Genomic DNA, 19,755 nt, shown 5'->3' with positions numbered 1-19,755 from the left:
CAGTCTATACTGGAAAAATCAAACACCAAGATTGGACATATCTGTGCATAGAGTACTAAAGCAGGAATAAGTAGTAAGCTGTATGTCGGGACTGAGGCAGACTGAAAGTTTTGTAGGAAAAGCTTGCATAGCATCTGCCCCATGATCAAATTGAAAGAATGTACAATAGGTGATTTTGTCATACACCCAATTCTCACTGCTGTGACTTAAAAAAGGGAACAATAAGAAAAAGCTGGAGCATATCTGCCTCCGTTATGCCTTACTCACAACATTTTTCTTTGTCTCTCATTTGAATGTGCTATACATTTCCTAACGATTTAACTAACGACAAAAAGGAACAAACACTATTCTTGAGATTTTGTAACTATATACACATTTATCTGTTTAATAACACATGTATGCTATATTTGTCAATAAATGTATCTCAGAAAGATATAAGTGAGTTTTTGTTGCAATATTTCATTAAAACAATTGGAAAGTGAAAGCAACGTTTTCCTTGTCTTAATAAATAATTTGCAGAAACAAGTTAAACAAATTATTTTTTTGGAAAAGATGAGCTTTGTAATCAGATATAAGAAAAGAGAGTGTGTGTGTGTGTAAGTAATATTAGTGAGTTAAACTCATATTCTAACCTCAGCTAAAAACCTTCATTAAGCTGCAGTTACAAATATAAACACCTATCAATTGTTAACTTGGACACCCTCAACTTGAAAAAAATCACACTTCTCTTCAAAAACTTTGTACCAAATATATAGTTACAAGTAACTCCTAAAATGACCAGAACTGGAAGAAATTAAGCACATTTTTTTTAAAAAAAACCTTCTATTTTTTCCTGTTACTTTACTTTGTGCATTTGACACCATGGTCTCATTCTATATTAAGAGTTCATTTAAAGGGTTAATATATGATCATTTGATGTTTTAATAAATGGCTAATCAATTGTTATAGCTTGTTAGAGAAACCAATAGGTCAATAGGTTGTTTATAACTATAGTTTATAACATATACCTCATGCCTCTAACACGCTTATAACATCTATCAATCAATCATTAACACAAACTATTTATAAGTAACCAACAGCACTTCGTATATAGTCAGTTTTACCTATAGTCAATGAGGAAGGGAGAAGGTGACTAGACTGAAAAGGTCTTTTCAAACATAAATGGAGAAACTGAATTAAAAAACCCAACCTTAAATTTTGTTTTAAGGGTTTTTGTTTCTTTGTTTTTAATCAGGACATAATGTTTAAAAGAGGCTCTACTAAGAACGGATTTTTTTAAAGTTGTTTTTTGAGTTTTATTTTAATCAAGTTGACAACAACAACAAAAGAAAAAAAGAAAGAAGAAAACCTTATGAGAACACAATTTTCTAAAAACAACACAAGCATTAGAAATTCATATTTAAGGTTGCATTTAAAAACCTAGCAAATATCAGAAAGTCCAGAATAGCAGTTATATCCACCCAAACGAGCTTAGGTCTGTCTCTATCCCCTGCTGACTTTCCACTCAATATGTACATAATGCTGAGTGTGTATAAAATTGAGACACTTTGGTGAAGAACTTTAGATGAAGTACATTTTGACAAAGACTTTAAGAGATTTGCAGCCTCTGGTTGCAGACATCTTAAAACTACTTTATTTGTACAGTTTGCCTGTGGAGTCAAAGAACTGTGGAGTCTAAGGGCGTGGTTTTTACACATATGTCAACATCTGCAACACGTGCTTCTGCACAATAGAGAGCAAGCCACTACTACGATGTTTCATCTGGTACTCAAGAGTTTCCTCATAAACCTAGATTTCTCAACTCTGTTTCCCTACTAAGTCTCAACGTCTGAGAACATTTTAAAGTTAGGAACCCCATATATTTTCAGAAAATTGTTCCAAATGATTTTCCTGTCTGTGGTCATTTCTGATGAAACAAAGTACAAGTCTGTTTCTTTCAGCAACTGTGTATAGTCTACATGGTCTTAAAGAAGCCTGGGGTAATTTCCATATTCACAACTCTTTACTTACTTTTTTTTTAAAGTTTAATGCTTATTCAGTGATAAGAATCACTACAGAGTTTGTAAATTGCTTAGAGCATTTAGCACATTGGCAGGGGTTTGGGGTGAGCTTGCAAACTGTGCTGGGATGGAGCCTTTTACTCTCTAATCTGCCTCCCTGTCTTCCTAGTGAGTCTCTGTGTTCTGTTTCCTTTCTCACTGACTCCTTCTCCATCCCAAATGTGAATCCTACCTGCCTCTTTCTCCACTGCCATAGATACAAGGTCAAATGTAGAGTTTACATACTCTTTATCAGGCCAACACTATATGTAGAAACCAATTCTAAGAACTAAACAATTCTTCTAAAACTAGTGAAGGGCACCTATCAGAGATCAGAGAGTAACAAATCTTTAGTTTTTTGTTTGTTTGTTTTGTTACTTTATGCTAATCCATTCTAGAATGATGGCAAATCAAAAAAGTTAACAGAACTTTCTAAACATTGTACTTTCTCACTAGTTCGACCTTCCTATCTCCAAAGCATCTTGTCCCATTTGCCTTCAACTTTTCAGGTAATTCTGCCCTTGCAGAACATCCTGCCTGTGAAATTTCAAGACAAATTGGTTTAGTTTTGTTGGAGTTATGGGTCAGTAAAAATGGGGCCGATAGTGGACAGCTGTTTTCAGTTTTGTAAATAAAAAGACTAGCATCTCTTCATAATAAAGCACCTCACATCAAAACACTTTGCATTAGTTGCTGATAAAACTCTGTAAACTGAATGGTAAAACAGTAAACTGCGAAGACTCTTTGCTATACATCAGAAATTGCCTGTAAAAACCCTAAGCCAACTTTCCTATCCAAATACTCAAAAAAGACTACAGACTCCATTTTCTACAAGAATTACATTTATGTGACCTACAGCTAGTCTTTTGATGGATTAATCCCTGTAATCCATCACGTGCTTTTTTTTTCCTGTGGGTCATGCATCATTTTTATACTTCATATGAAAACTGCTGATGTTAAATTCCAGTATATGCCTAATATTCCTTTTAGCCTGGCATTGCACAAGCAATGCACAGATATTAATCCTTTTTCTAAGTACTCGAAAGCCTCTTTAACAAATACCCAAGCTGCCAAGATACCATACACAAGCTCTTCACACACCAACATTCAGTATGTGAATGTGTATATTATATTTCTATTCTTGTGAAGACCAAACCGTTTGAAAGAGAAAAGCATGAAACTTTCCCTATCCTTATTTCCAAGCAGAGCTCTTTATTTGCCAAAAAATGTAGGTTTGGTTCAACTGAAACCATCAGCAAATTTGTGTCAAATTTGCTGAATAATTTTGGACAAAAAATAATGTAGGGGGCTAGATTCTGAAAGGGATTTAGGCACCAGTCACAAAACAACCAAAAGAGGAGGTGATGCTTCCCTTACATCCAGAAGCCCAGTGGCTTGGGCACTCACCTGGGATGTGAGAGACAAAGTGGAACAGCTGTGATGCAGTCACAATTTGGTCCTTTCTTCCCCCAGCTCCATGGGGGAAATAAATAGGACAAGCCCTTTTCCTGACATATTTCACCTTCTTCCAGGCTGGCTCAGCTATTCTGGACAGCACATTGTGGGCAGAGGAGCCTTGAGCTAGGGCTCTGCTTGCTCCTCACCTCTGCCTGTCCTCTCCCCCCACCTCAGGAGTGGGAGCTGCAGCTCTGCTCTCCCCCCTGGCAAAGTTGGGTAATGAGGTTAGCCTGAGGAGGGGAGTATGAAGGTTTTTTATGCTCCATTACTCCCCTATGTAGTTGTGCAACAAGGTTCACGAGTGATTAAAGATACTAAACTGTAATGAGTCTATTTCTGTTTGTTAGATTCTAATATGCTTGTTAGGCTAGGTCCACAGAAGACATCAATAGAACTACATCGGTATATTTATTTTGGATCCCAATAAGCTGCTAAAAGAACAAGTGTGTAAACTATCGCTTGTCATCTTCATTCTTCTAGGAAGTTTATACTGCATTTGGGGCCTGATCCAAAGCCCATTAAATCAATAGCAATCTTTCCATTGTGTGAACTTTCGATCAGAAATTGAAGAGGTATAACCCACAGCTGCTTTTTTTTTTTCCCCCAGTGACAGCTGAAAATCTCTCTGGACAGATCAAGGTAAGGAGCATATTGTGGGTGTGACTCACTACTGCATTACTGCAGTTTTACACCAGTGACTCCACTGATTTACCATGGAAAGGTGAATGAAATGAAAGACTTTGTCTGCAAAGTCTGGATTGTAACCTAATGCTTTTCTGCTTTCTCATGTTAAAAATATTTCAGTAGTTGAATCAGAAGCCCTGATAATGCAAACTTAAAGGTCTGAAATTAGATTATATTTGTGATGTTTTAGATGTAACAACAGGTGATGCTGAATATGTCAAATTCTGCCCTCAGTGTAACTGGTATCTGCAGTGCTAATATTGTTGTTATGCTGTAATTACTGAGTACTTCTGAGGGCATCATTTACCTTTAACCCAGTAGGAGCTAAAATCGCTTATATTACCATATGTTCACACATATTTGGTCTCTGTAGTTTCATTATCTGAAACTACCTAATGCCACAAGGAAACAAAAATTAATGAATTTCTGGACAGCAGCTAGCTAATCAAAGGAAGGTCCCTTACAGCTGACATTTAGATTCCATAATCTTTTCTGTTGATATGACAAATGTTAATAGCTTAACATTTAGAAAGCTGCACTTCCCAGACGTGCAAAAAAGTACAGGTATGCTGTTTTCTATAGTGTAATGTTTCTCAAATTTGGAAGTGTAGAATCTGACTTGCCCTCCAAAATATGGATGTGCATCACTGTGGACACTGAAAAGTACGTGCCAGTGCATTTGTGCCCAATGGTATTTCAAGACATATAAACATATATTCCCACCTGTCAGAGAGTTAGTGTTCGAGTCCTTACTATTTCTCCATCTGATGTGGCTTGTAAACATGCACAGGGCTCAGAGAGCACTATATACCAAATACATTAAGAAGTCGGCCACACTCAAAGGACTTAATATTTAACACAATCCAAGTGCACATTTGCCTTTTCTAAAGACTTGTGATCAGAGCTGCCCTAAACAAATGTTGTAGGCCTTGAACAACCAACTTCCTTTGGCACAGAGGACATGATATTATTGCAGAAACGTTTAATACTGGATGTTGACAGAGGAAGAGATGAGATTTAATCAATCCAGGAGGAAGGAAAATAAGCTCTTATAATAACTACATAAATAAATGACCCCAAAACTATTTAAAATGTGCTCTGAACCTGGCACAGTGAAGGGAAGGAAATGGCTGAGTGATATTATTTTCAATGAAGAGAAAAATCCTATCACAGCCCAATAAATTAAAAATCACTATGATGCTCTGAGAATGAATGAAAGCAAGAGACAGGCCAGAAGATAAATGTCATAAATTTGGACAGAGTTCTGTGTAATTGCACTCTGATGGCTAAGGATTGCTGCCAATTAGCCTGGCTAACAAATCAATCTTGCACACTTGGACAGCTCCTGCAATAGTGCAGTTATAACTGTAACAGCACATATTACTGATGCAAGCCTAACCCATCACTCAACCCAGTAATGTCCTACTGAAGGACATAGGGCCTTTTAAATGACCAAAATGTGAAACAAAACCATTGCTTTGTGTTACTCTTCATGTTCACATATGCGATTTGGAATAATTTTCTGGTAGGGAAATTTGTTTACACCATGGGATTTTAACCATATTATGGTAAATCTAACAGGAATCAAAGCAATCATAAGAGGAATAAGGTGTTAAAGAGTTGATTCAAGCAATCTGATTAGTTAATGTAAAATGGCTCATCAGAATTTCTATACTGGATCAGCCCAGTGATCCATCTAGTCCAGCATCCTGTCTCCAACAGTGGTCAGAACCATGCTTCTGAGAATGGCATGAGAACACTACAATAGGAATAATCTGCTCTACATAGGTCTCATTCTGATCTCCAGTAGTCAGAGACTGGTTTAAGTGCTGAAGCATGAGTTATAATATCCCTTTCAATCTTTTCATTGTCATTAATTATGATATCTCTGTATATTCTTAATATCCATACAAATGTTCAATTCCTTTTTAATTCTTAATCTTTCTATCTACCCAATGCAACTCAGAACTCAGTCTAGAAGAAACTATATCTTCAGCATTTTTGTGACTTTCCTTTTGCCACTATGATAAAATAATTTCAAGAAATAATAATGGGGGGCATTCTCTTAGATCAGACCAATCACTATACAATATGATGCCCAAACAAGGTACAAACAGCATCTAAGAGCTTAATTCTTTTTTTCCTGGAATTTATGCTTACATTTGTACATAACTGTCACTAACCTACATATTTCAGATGGGCAGATGATTTAGGAACTACATACCTACATCTCAGTTGAATGATCTTGAAATTACAAACACACACACACACAATCCAAAGCAGAAAACCTAGTCCTCTTAATTATTAAGACAAATTGGTTGGACACTCTCCAAAAGATTTAATTAACATGTATCTAAGATTTGGTCATTCTTCCAAACAACTTTATGCTGTGCAATGATATGGACAAGTCACACCACTGCTGTTTAAATTAAGGCCAACGCATACCAACAAGAAACCCTTGGTGAACATCAAAAGAGAGTTCTAAGGACAGTGAATTGTTGCTCTACAGTACTTTGGAATCCCCAGAAATGAGCACTGTCTATTCACATGCAATGTTTAAATTAAATGCTGCTTAAAGAGGAGAAAAACTCTTGGATGAGAGTATATCTGTAATGAAATGGAATGGGATCTGTTTACATAGTTTTCTCATGTTCTTATGACACTATTAGGATTTGAATTTAAAAATTGGAATGGCCATTTAAGAGAATTCTTCTACCTGCCTTTGCCTGGAAGAGTTCAAACCAATGTCAAATTAGAGTCCACGAAAGAAAGGATCACAAAGCAGCTGGAAGTCACTGACACAGTTCAATATGGGCACCCCGCAGCAGACCCTGAGCTGGTGTAAACTGCCATAGCTCCATTAACTTAGAATCATAGAAGATCATAGAAGGGTTGGAAGAGACTTCAGGAGGTCATCTAGCCCAACCTCCTGCTCAAAGCAGGACCAATCCCCAACTAAATCATCACAGCCAGGTATTTTTCTTCAGAACTGTTGCTTAGCCAGCCTGTAGCAGGGCATGGGATTCTTCCGTCCTAAGTGCAGGACTCTGCACTTGTCCTTGTTGAACCTCATCAGATTTCTTTTGGCCCAATCCTCCAATTTGTCTAGGTCACTCTTGACCCTTTCCCTACCCTCCAGTGTATCTATCTCTCCCCCCAGCTTAGTGTCACCCGCAAACTTGCTGAGGGTGCAATATATCCCATCATCCAGATCGTTAATAAAGATGTTGAACAAAACCAGCCCCACGACAAAGCCCTGGGGCACTCCGCTTGATGCTGGCTGCCAACTAGACATCGAACTGTTGATCACTACCCATTGAGCCCGACAATCCAGCCAGCTTCTATTCACCTTCTAGTCCATTCATCCAATCCATACTTTTTTAACTTGCTGGCAAGAATACTGTGGGAGACCATATCAAAAACGTTGCTAAAGTCAAGATATATCACATCCACTGCTTTCCCTACATCCACAGAGCTAGTTATTTCATCATAGAAGGCAATCAGGTTGGTCAGGCATGACTTGCCCTTGGTGAATCCATGTTGACTGTTCCTGATCACCTTACTCTCCTTCAAGTGCTTCAAAATGGTTTCCTTGAGGACCTGCTCCACGATTTTTCCAGGGACTGAGGTGAGGCTGAAAGGTCCGTAGTTCCCCAGGTTCTCCTTCTTCCCTTTTTAAAAGATGGGCACTCTATTTGCCTTTTTCCAATTGTTCGGGACCTCCCCCAATCACCCTGAGTTTTCAAAGATAATGGCCAATGGTGCTGCAATCACATCAGCCAATTCCCTCAGCACCCTCAGATGCATTGCATCTGGACCCATGGACTTGTGCATGTCCAGCTTTTCTAAATAGTCCTTAACCTATTCTTTCACGAGTGAGGGCTGCTCACCTCCTCCCCATACTGTGTTGCCCAGGACAGTAGTGTGGGAGCCGACCTCGTCTGTGAAGACTGAGGCAAAAAAAGCATTGATTACTTCAGCTTTTTCCACATCATCTGTCACTAGGTTGCCTCCCGCATTCTTTAAGGGTCCCACACTTTTCCTGACCTTTTTTCTTGTTGCTAACATACCTGTAGCAACCCTTCTTGTTAGCCTTCACATCCCTTGCTAGCTGCAACTCCAGTTGTGTTTCGGCCTTCCTGATTATACCCCTTCAGGTGACCTATGACAATTTACACCAGCCGAGGGTCTATTCCGATTTTAAACATTTTTTTTAAATGACTTGACTCCTAAAGATGATGTCTAGCACAATGTTTGTTTCAAAAAGAAAACAAACATTTTAAAAAACATTTCAAAAAAATAAAATAAATCACTCAGTAATTTGATTGCTAGGAACTGAAAAACCAAGCACTATGAACAGGGCCCCATCTTCACATGCATACAGCAGTGTGCTCAATTTAAATGTCACATTCAGCATAACTGTGCAAGCAAAGTCGGTAACTGCATGGGCAAAAGTCCAGACAGGTTTCTAACTGGACTTCTGAACATGACATTAGCCAGGGGTGGGCAAATGTTTTGGCCCGAGGGCCGCATCTGGTGGGGGAAATTGCATGCAGGGCCATGAATGTAGGGCTGGGGCAGGGGGTTGGGGTGCAGGAGGGAGTGCGGGGTGTGGGAGGGGGTGCAGTGTGCAGGAAGGGGATCAGGGCAATGGGCTGGGGCAGAGGAGGGGTCTGAGGTGTACGAGGGGGATCAGGAAATGGGGTTGGGGTGCAGAAGGGGGTGCACAGTGTGGCAGGGGGCTCAGGGCAGTGGTGCAGGGAGAGGTGCGGAGTCCGGGAGGGGGCTCAGGGCAGGGAGTTGGGGTGCCGGAGAGGTGCGGGGTGCAGGCAGGGGGCTCAAGGCAGGGATTTGGGGTGTGGGGTGCAGGATGTGGGCTCCGGCCTGACGCTGCTTACCTGGAGAGCCTCTGGAGTGGCAGCGGCGCACACCGGTGCCAGGGCAGGCTCCCTGCCTGCCTTCATAGAATCATAGAATATCAGGGTTGGAAGGGACCCCAGAAGGTCATCTAGTCCAACCCCCTGCTCGAAGCAGGACCAATTCCCAGTTAAATCATCCCAGCCAGAGCTTTGTCAAGCCTGACCTTAAAAACCTCTAAGGAAGGAGATTCTACCACCTCCCTAGGCAACGCATTCCAGTGTTTCACCACCCTCCTAGTGAAAAAGTTTTTCCTAATATCCAATCTAAACCTCCCCCACTGCAACTTGAGACCATTACTCCTCGTTCTGTCATCTGCTACCATTGAGAACAGTCTAGAGCCATCCTCTTTGGAACCCCCTTTCAGGTAGTTGAAAGCAGCTATCAAATCCCCCCTCATTCTTCGCTTCTGCAAACTAAACAATCCCAGCTCCCTCAGCCTCTCCTCATAAGTCATGTGTTCTAGACCCCTAATCATTTTTGTTGCCCTTCGCTGGACTCTCTCCAATTTATCCACATCCTTCTTGTAGTGTGGGGCCCAAAACTGGACACAGTACTCCAGATGAGGCCTCACCAATGTCGAATAGAGGGGAATGATCACGTCCCTCGATCTGCTCGCTATGCCCCTACTTATACATCCCAAAATGCCATTAGCCTTCTTGGCAACAAGGGCACACTGCTGACTCATATCCAGCTTCTCGTCCACTGTCACCCCTAGGTCCTTTTCCGCAGAACTGCTGCCTAGCCATTCGGCCCCTAGTCTGTAGCGGTGCATTGGATTCTTCCGTCCTAAGTGCAGGACCCTGCACTTATCCTTATTGAACCTCATCAGATTTCTTTTGGGCCAATCCTCCAATTTGTCTAGGTCCTTCTGTATCCTATCCCTCCCCTCCAGCGTATCTACCACTCCTCCCAGTTTAGTATCATCCGCAAATTTGCTGAGAGTGCAATTTACACCATCCTCCAGATCATTTATGAAGATATTGAACAAAACCGGCCCCAGGACCGACCCCTGGGGCACTCCACTTGACACCGGCTGCCAACTAGACATGGAGCCATTGATCACTACCCGTTGAGCCCGACAATCTAGCCAGCTTTCTACCCACCTTATAGTGCATTCATCCAGCCCATACTTCCTTAACTTGCTGACAAGAATACTGTGGGAGACCGTGTCAAAAGCTTTGCTAAAGTCAAGAAACAATACATCCACTGCTTTCCCTTCATCCACAGAAACAGTAATCTCATCATAAAAGGCGATTAGATTAGTCAGGCATGACCTTCCCTTGGTGAATCCATGCTGGCTGTTCCTGATCACTTTCCTCTCATGCAAGTGCTTCAGGATTGATTCTTTGAGGACCTGCTCCATGATTTTTCCAGGGACTGAGGTGAGGCTGACTGGCCTGTAGTTCCCAGGATCCTCCTTCTTCCCTTTTTTAAAGATTGGCACTACATTAGCCTTTTTCCAGTCATCCGGGACTTCCCCCGTTCGCCTCGAGTTTTCAAAGATAATGGCCAATGGCTCTGCAATCACAGCCGCCAATTCCTTCAGCACTCTCGGATGCAACTCGTCCGGCCCCATGGACTTGTGCACGTCCAGCTTTTCTAAATAGTCCCTAACCACCTCTATCTCCACAGAGGGCTGGCCATCTCTTCCCCATTTTGTGATGCCCAGCGCAGCAGTCTGGGAGCTGACCTTGTTAGTGAAGACAGAGGCAAAAAAAGCATTGAGTACATTAGCTTTTTCCACATCCTCTGTCACTAGGTTGCCTCCCTCATTCAGTAAGGGGCCCACACTTTCCTTGGCTTTCTTCTTGTTGCCAACATACCTGAAGAAACCCTTCTTGTTACTCTTGACATCTCTTGCTAGCTGCAGCTCCAGGTGCGATTTGGCCCTCCTGATATCATTCCTACATGCCCGAGCAATATTTTTATACTCTTCCCTGGTCATATGTCCAACCTTCCACTTCTTGTAAGCTTCTTTTTTATGTTTAAGATCCGCTAGGATTTCACCATTAAGCCAAGCTGGTCGCCTGCCATATTTACTATTCTTTCGACTCATCGGGATGGTTTGTCCCTGTAACCTCAACAGGGATTCCTTGAAATACAGCCAGCTCTCCTGGACTCCTTTCCCCTTCATGTTAGTCCCCCAGGGGATCCTGGCTATCCGTTCCCTGAGGGAGTCGAAGTCTGCTTTCCTGAAGTCCAGGGTCCGTATCCTGCTGCTTACCTTTCTTCCCTGCGTCAGGATCATGAACTCAACCAACTCATGGTCACTGCCTCCCAGATTCCCATCCACTTTTGCTTCCCCCACTAATTCTACCCGGTTTGTGAGCAGCAGGTCAAGAAAAGCGCCCCGCCTAGTTGGCTCCTCTAGCACTTGCGCCAGGAAATTGTCCCCTACGCTTTCCAAAAACTTCCTGGATTGTCTATGCACCGCTGTATTGCTCTCCCAGCAGATATCAGGAAAATTAAAGTCACCCATGAGAATCAGGGCATGCGATCTAGTAGCTTCCGTGAGCTGCTGGAAAAAAGCCTCATCTACCTCATCCCCCTGGTCCGGTGGTCTATAGCAGACTCCCACCACTACATCACTCTTGTTGCACACACTTCTAAACTTAATCCAGAGACACTCAGGTTTTTCTACAGTTTCGTACCGGAGCTCTGAGCAGTCATACTGCTCCCTTACATACAGTGCTACTCCCCCACCTTTTCTGCCCTGCCTGTCCTTCCTGAACAGTTTATAACCATCCATGACAGTACTCCAGTCATGTGAGTTATCCCACCAAGTCTCTGTTATTCCAATCATGTCGTAGTTCCTTGACATCACCAGGACCTCCAGTTCTCCCTGCTTGTTTCCAAGGCTTTGTGCATTCGTATATAAGCACTTGAGATAACTTGTTGATCGCCCCTCATTCCCAGTATGAGGCAGGAGCCCTCCCCTCACAGACATTCCTGCCTGTGCTTCCTCCCGGTATCCCGCTTTTCCACTTACCTCAGGGCTTTGGTCTCCTTCCCCCGGTAAACCTAGTTTAAAGCCCTCCTCACTAGGTTAGCCAGCCTGCTGGCAAAGATGCTCTTCCCTCTCTTCGTAAGATGGAGCCCGTCTCTGCCCAGCACTCCTCCTTCGTGGAACACCATCCCATGGTCAAAGAATCCAAAGCCTTCTCTCCGACACCACCTGCGTAGCCATTCGTTGACTTCGACGATTCGACGGTCCCTAGCCAGGCCTTCTCCTTCCACGGGAAGGATGGATGAGAACACCACTTGCGCCTCCAATTCCTTTATCCTTCTTCCCAGAGCCACGTAGTCCGCAGTGATCCGCTCAAGGTCATTCTTGGCAGTATCATTGGTCCTTGGCCCGGCACAGCTCCAGGAAGGAGCCAGCACCATATCCCTGCGGCCCGTGGGGGTGGGGGGCGCAAAGGGCTCCACACACTGCTTTTGCCTGTGGAGATCTCCCCTGAAGCTCCCATTGGCGGTTCCCAGTTCCTGGCCAATGGGAGGTTTGGGGGAGGTATCCACAGGCAAGGGAAGTGCGTGGAGCCCTCTGCCCCATCCCTCCCCTAGGGGCCGCAGGGACGTGGTGCCGGCCGCTTCCCAGAGCGGCACGGGGCCCAGGGTCCCACAGGGGTGGCAGTCCTGCGGGCCGGATCCAAAGACCTTAGGGGCCAGATCTGGCCCACAAGCTGTAGTTTGCCCACTCCTGCATTAGCCAATGTGCACATGCTACATGTGATTTTCTGAAAATAATTCTTCTGTGTTATTTTATTTTTGTAATGTTTTTACCATTGTCTAATTTATTATTTATTATTGGATTTACAGCAGTGCCTATAGGTTCAACTTATATCAGGTCTCCATTGTGCCAGACACTTTAAAAACACACAGGAAACAGTTATACTTTGAACAGACAGGACAAAGGATGGGAGAAAAAGGTAGTATAAAAAGCAAAGTGATGAGGTTGGCAAATGTGTGAGAACCTGGATTATTTTGTATCTTATTTTTGTGTGCGCTTTCTATTTTTTTTTTTACACACAGTTTGTGTGGCGTGTGTGTTGTGGGGTATGGGGAAGCAAGGGGGGGTTAATTCCCCTTCCCCTTAGCTTAAATTTAAAAAAATACACCACAACAAAGAATAATAGCAATTTTCATTTCTGTTCTCATCTCCCCAGACCAAACATCACGAATTCATATTTGAAACTAAGCACATATTGTGAGGCAGGCTGTGCCTCCTCTAATGGACAATGTCCTTTTCAAAGACCCCATCTCCAAATTCCTTTTTAAAGTCATAATAAAAGAATGAAAGAGAACATTTCTGACATTAGTCTTCTCAAGTATGATTATTTTCCACCTTGATTCATAATAGAAACTTTGGGATGTAAATATTTTTCATTATCAGAATTTCTTGAAGATGAAACAAGATGCAAATGCTACAGTCGATTATTTTTAGACAAGCAAATATAATTCCTTTGCTTTATTCAGCAACAGAATGCTGACTAACTTAGTTTTGGCACCAAAAGCACATTCATTTTTGCAGATTCTCTCCCATAGATATAAAAAGGATTTATACTATTAGTATGATGTGAAATGAGACTATGGACAAGTGTATAATAATACAATATGTCAGCTTAGTTGAGACTCAGCCTAGAGTTCTTATTCTAGAAAAGAGTGTCTAAAAATTAGTTATTAGTTGCATTATTAGCCAGAAGCAAATTCAACTGAGATTATGTTTCTCAGGGGGAAAGAAGGAAGTTCTGAAGCAAATGTACAATGTATATGAGTATGATGTACCAGTTCTATCCACAGACTTTCACAATGCCCTCTGTTTCTCATGTATTTCCTGTCTACCTTACAGTAACATGTGATTTGTGATCTACTTAAGATTTCTATTGCCAGACTTTAAACTGCTGCTAAATTTGACCGCAATAGTCCTATCAGGCATTAGACAACTCCAAGCATACTATATTAACGTTGATTAACCTTCAGAGGGTCCCTTTGTCTCAGCATATTGATTTCAAAGTTTTTCTTGTTGACCTTTAAGATTCTCTATGGTATAGTTCTCTTACATCATGAAGATTTACAGTTATCTTATACTCCATACTCCATGTTCATGTCTTTGTTATTGGCCTTTGGTCATCTATTTTCATGTTTTGTGTGAAATTTCAGTAAGTGATACAGCTTTGAAATACCATAGTGTATTTCTAGTTTTTGGCATATTTTTAATGTATTTCCCTTTATATTTTTAAAAAAAAGATACTAGCATGTAATGGACAACTTTAAAAATACTGTCTTCAGAAACAATTCTGGGCACATACATTGTAACATTACTCTGAGTTTCTGTGGAGAAAATTATGGTGTCAGACGCAAAGAAGAATAACATGAGGTGAGGAATAAGCAGCCAGAAGAGTTGAATTATTAAGGAACAACCATTCTGTTTTTATGTAAATAAATTTTTTACAATAATTAACAGTAGGAGAGAAAAAGACATTTTTTACCACAAGTAAGAACAATTGTTTTAATTAACAAGTTTTCAAAAGATTGCCCTCAGACATCGGTTGCACTTATGGGCCTACTTTATTTCTCATCTTTACCTTTCTGAGAGGAAGTTCACTTTACTGAAATTTAAGTCATAGTCTGTCTCCCAGGCAAGTCAATTCAACAATTATCTCATTTTATACGGAAAATTATAAAAACACACCAAGTATTTGTTGTGCATATGAAACTCTTTCCTAGTTCTAATGATGTTTTATGCTTCTTTTTTTGAGCATAAGGCTTCATTTACACTACAAGCACTATGGTGTCACAGCTGCAGCTATGGTGATTTAGCTGTAAATACTTGCTACAGAAGTGGAAGGTGGTTTCCCATTGCTAATCAACTCCATCGAGAGGCAGTAGCTAGTTTAATGGAAGAATTGTTCCATCAACCAGGCAGTGTCTAAACTGGGGTTTAGATCAGCTCAACTACATCTCTCACGGGTGTGAATTTTTCACATCCCTGAGTGACATAGCGAGGTTGACCTAGGTTAGAGATGTAGACCAGGACTGACAATTATCCCAACTCCAGCAAGACTGATTTAAAGATTCTCACTCTTTACAGCTTGATCACTTCTTAGACAGGCAGGCTGGGAATTTATTTAAACAAAATTCTGTATACAATATTCTTCTCCTCTTCCTCAACACGCAAATAAAACAAAAAATTCCTCTGACTCTCAACTGTATCTAACAGAATTCAGGATGCAAGAAAACTATTAGGTTTTAGCCTTATATAAAGACTGCTTTCCCCTTCTTTCTACAGACATTTCCACAAGCAGAAGTGGGTGGGAAGTAGAAGAGGAAAAGCCTGCCAACAAAACCAGATTACCAGTTTCTTTCCTTGTGATATGGTCTCTCCTCTTCCTCACCCTACTAAAAAGCACAGTTGCATCATGCTGACATAGCTTCAAGAGTGTACGAAAGAGGGGGCTTACTTTAGTCAGATGCTGAAACCACACTTCTGGTTAAAGACAAAAAGGGATCAAGTTGGGGAGAAAAAGTGGCAATGTTCTTCTAAATTCCATCCATAAAATGAGACACCACTCACAAGAGAGCGTGCAGATTGTTCAAAATATGGTCATACATGCTCTCTCATCTCAGCTTGTCCTCAGTGGAGTCTGAATACGCCCACTGTCTCTGCTGAGCTCCTTGTGATTGGTTTCCTCTCAGTGAAGTTGGCACTCCCTGATGATGCATCCCCACCAGCGGGGCTCAAATACCTAATGGGGATCATCTAGGCTCCTTAGGCTTGGCGGTTTCTGGCCTCTGAGTTAACACCCATTGAGATGAATTGGACAGTTCATATCTCAGAGCTGTCATTTCAGGTTCTAAAATGCAGCCTGATGTCACTGCGTCAGTTAGCCTCAAAAATGTGAACCAAGTGTATGTACCACAACATCCCAAATAGCTAGAGACTTCATTATGAAAAAGTAAATCTTATATTCTGAAGAGATCATAACAAAAGTGCTGATACTCCTTGCTGCCGTATACTGGCCCAATCTGAGCCCTGAAGATGACTGAGCAAGCAGATCCCACTTGCATGCTTGTGAGGGACAATCAGATAGCAAATCTGCCCACCATATGTCAACCACTGAGCAGAGTTCTTTTTGCTTAAGAAACTGTACTTAGTGGGGACGAGCCTGCCTAAAATGTCCTCTGGCAATGGTTTACCTACTTTCAAACTTGTTTCTTTTCACAGCTTCATAACCATTCAGAAAACAAACTTGGCAGCCTTTTTGCTGTGCTCTGGGCCACTAGGCAAAACAAAATGATCTTCAGCTGAAGGTCTCTGGATAAGCTACATAAGGTTGATTAGTATGAAATAAAGAGTTAAGCAAGGTCAGGAAGTCTGAAAGTAAATGAAAATTGAGCCGTAAAGAGAGAACTGAAGGGGCAGAGATTCTGTATATTATCTTTAACTCATAAACCTTCCTTGAGTAGGACTCATCTCTGAGGCCTGATCTCAAGTTATGGAGTTAAATCAAAACCAAAACACTTTTAGTTCATGCCAGCAGGGTCTACCAGGCCAGTTAGTATATGACAAGCTGGTATGCAGTAGAATTTACATCCAGTTGGTGCACACTAATGCACTATATAGACAAGCCCTCAGTGGGATAACCTGCATTCTGTTCTGGATAGGATTACCCTTTTTCATCAGAATATTTTATGAACATAAATGTTGGAGCCAATCAACAATGAAAACAAGTCATAAAAATATTTTAATTGGTCTTTTCCTATTAGGGCAACGATCTTTTAGCAAGAAATATGCAAATAAAGTAGTTCTGGTATGTGTCTGGGTATCCCTTAGAACTCTGTTATGGTAAAGAAACTGTTGATTCAATACTAAATTTTCGTTCCAGACTCACTGAGGCTTAGTAAACAACACTTAGTCATTACACTTAAATTCTTTGTCTTCCAAGTACATGGAAATTTACAGAGCGTACATTATAATTTTGTTGGTAGCAGCAGCGCCAGTAGAGTTTATTTCTTATGGGTGCTCTGAGCATAAGCAAATCATGGGAGGAACACAAGGGGGGTGGAAGGGTGCCAGCTAAAGGGAAGGCATGTAACCCTCCCATGTGACTCAGCCCCACCCCACCCAAGTAGTGATACTATTTTAGGCCATACTCAAAGAGTAACAAAATCATACTTAGAGTAGTTATAAGTGGCTTGCTATCAAACTGGGGTCCCACAGGGATCTATTTTGGGTCTGATACTGTTGAGCATTTTCATTAATGACTTTGATAATGGAGTGGAAAGTATGCTTATAAAATACACAGATGACACTAGGGTAGGAGAGTTGGTTTTCTTTGGAGGACAGGATAAGAATTCAAAATGTCCTTGACAAGTGGGAGAAGACCCTCACCGTGTATCAAGTAGTGGGGCCCTTTGCCGGGATGGATGGAGAAGGTGAGTTTTTTCCCCTTTAACTGCAGGGATAGGTTTTGTCCGGCAGGCTGGTAGGAAGATGGTTGTTGACTCTTTAAGTCCCCCTTCCCCATTTCAGGTAAAGAAGCAGGAAGCAGTACAGCTGGACCAGATCAGCAGATGGGGGATGCTGCCCCCAGCCCCAGCTGACTGGAAGAGAGGGGGGATATTTATACTGAAGGTAGTGCCGGAAAAGCCTTCTTTAATCCAGACCAGGATAGCAGAACTCACCCTCCAACCCATGGAAATAGTTAAAATATCAGGTCTCATAATTATCCATTGTGGACATTACACCAGTTGTCCCGTTTCTTGAGGGGCTAGGAAAGAATTTTCCCTGACTGCCAGATTGGCTGAGGCAAGGTGGATTTTTCGCCTCCCCACAGCTGGTTACGGACCTGCTGGGATAGGGAAGGGGCAGGGCTGAAAATTGGGTTATAATGTCACAACTCATTTTGTAAGCTTGTGGCAGATGTCCAGTGCAGGTACTCCATAGGGAATGGATATGGTGATCAGATAAAATTGGATGGTAAAGGTTTTAAAGGAGGAATCCTTTAAAGAAGCAGAGAAAGGGGATTTAGGGCTCCTATGACTGGTACGGTGGGGAGTCAACTCCCCCTTTATTGTAGCCCCCACCATAACCTTTATACGAGGGGGGCAGGGTCCAAGCTGCAGGATGGATGGGGCCAGGATTGGAAATAGGAAGAGATGATGGCAGCCCCTGAATATATGGAATTGTATATGGAACTCTGTACAATTTTATCTGCCAGGTACTTCCAAATATGTAAGAATAAAGTTGCAGCCTAATTAAAATCACCTCCAGTGTCTCCTGTCCTTCTACCATAGCAGGACAAATGAAATCAACAAGACACATTACAATAAAGATAAGTGCAAAGCACTGTACTTAGGAAGGAAAAAAATAAATACACAAATATGAAATGGGGAATAAATAACTGGTTAAGCAGTAGTACTGCTGAAAAGGATCAGGGGTTTATAGTGGATCACAAATTGAATAGGAGTCAACAATGTGATGCAGCTGCAAAAAAGGCGAATATCATTCTGGGGTGTATTAACAGGAGTGTCGTGTGTAAGGCATGGGAGGTAACTGTCCCTCTCTACTTAGCACTGGTGAGGCCTCAGTTGCAATACAGTATCCAATTCTAGGTGTCGCACTTTAAGAAATATATGGACATATTGGAAGGAGCCTAGAAGAGAGCAACAAAAATGATTTTAAAAGGTTTAGGAAACATGACTTACGAGGAAGGTTAAAAAACTGGACATGTTTAATCCTGAGAAAAGAAGACTGAGTGTGGCCCTGATCATAGTCTTCAAATACGTTAAGGGCTGTTATAAAGAGGACAGTGCTCAGTTGTTCTCCATGGTAGAAAAAGAAGAAATGGGCTTAATGTGCAGCAAGGGAGATTTAGGTTTGATATTAGGAAAAACTTTCTAATTACAAAGATAGTGAAGCTCTGGAATAAGCTTCCAAGGGAGGCTGGAGGTTTTTTTAAGAACAGGTCAGACAAACACCTGTTAGGGATGGTCTACATATACTTTGTCCTGCCTTAGTGCAGAGGTCTGGACTAAATGACCTCTCAAGGTCCCTTGCAGCCCTACATGTATGTGATACTATATTTAATTGTTTGGGGGTCTCTTAGAGATAAAACTACTAGTTTTACTGAAACAGTTAAACCAAAGAGCTGTCTAACATAAGCATGCAGTAGCTGAACTGGGTAGGAACTGTTTGAATATACTAGACTATGCTATCGTTTTACAACACTTTAAGAATGACACTGGTGAGGGGAATCAGATTGCAAATCCCAGTAACATAATCTTATTGGGTCAATTCTAAGATCTGACAAAGCACCTCATAACATTCTTCCTAACTCATGTAATTTCCCAAGGCTATCTGGGGTATGCAATTTTTATTTGAGACCATGAACAAATTATTTTAAATCCAAAATACTGCTCAGCCTTATGAATCATATAATGTTAGTACACGATTATCAAGAAAGATCTATATGGAAAAATTACAGATTACATTCTAACTTCTCTGCACCAGTCACAGAAGTTTAAACACCGATCTGTGTCATACATTTTCCTTTGTGCCTGTCACCACTGGAAGAAAAATATTCTGAAAGACTTTGCAGAATTTAAGACTGCTTGGTTAATTCGTAAAGATGAGTCAAGGAAAGAGAAGAAA

General features: G+C 41.5%; 1 protein-coding gene across 1 annotated transcript in view; it reads right to left on the bottom strand.

The window, feature by feature from the left end:
* SEMA5A (semaphorin 5A) overlaps positions 1–19,755 on the bottom strand; it is a 460,689-nt gene that overhangs the window by 119,437 nt on the left and 321,497 nt on the right. The window lies entirely within an intron of this gene.

The sequence above is a fragment of the Eretmochelys imbricata genome, chromosome 2 (assembly GCF_965152235.1).
Source record: "Eretmochelys imbricata isolate rEreImb1 chromosome 2, rEreImb1.hap1, whole genome shotgun sequence".
NCBI lineage: Eukaryota > Metazoa > Chordata > Testudines > Cheloniidae > Eretmochelys > Eretmochelys imbricata.
The sequence above is the reverse complement of the archived record's forward strand: the minus strand, read 5'-3'. Positions and strand labels throughout refer to the sequence as shown.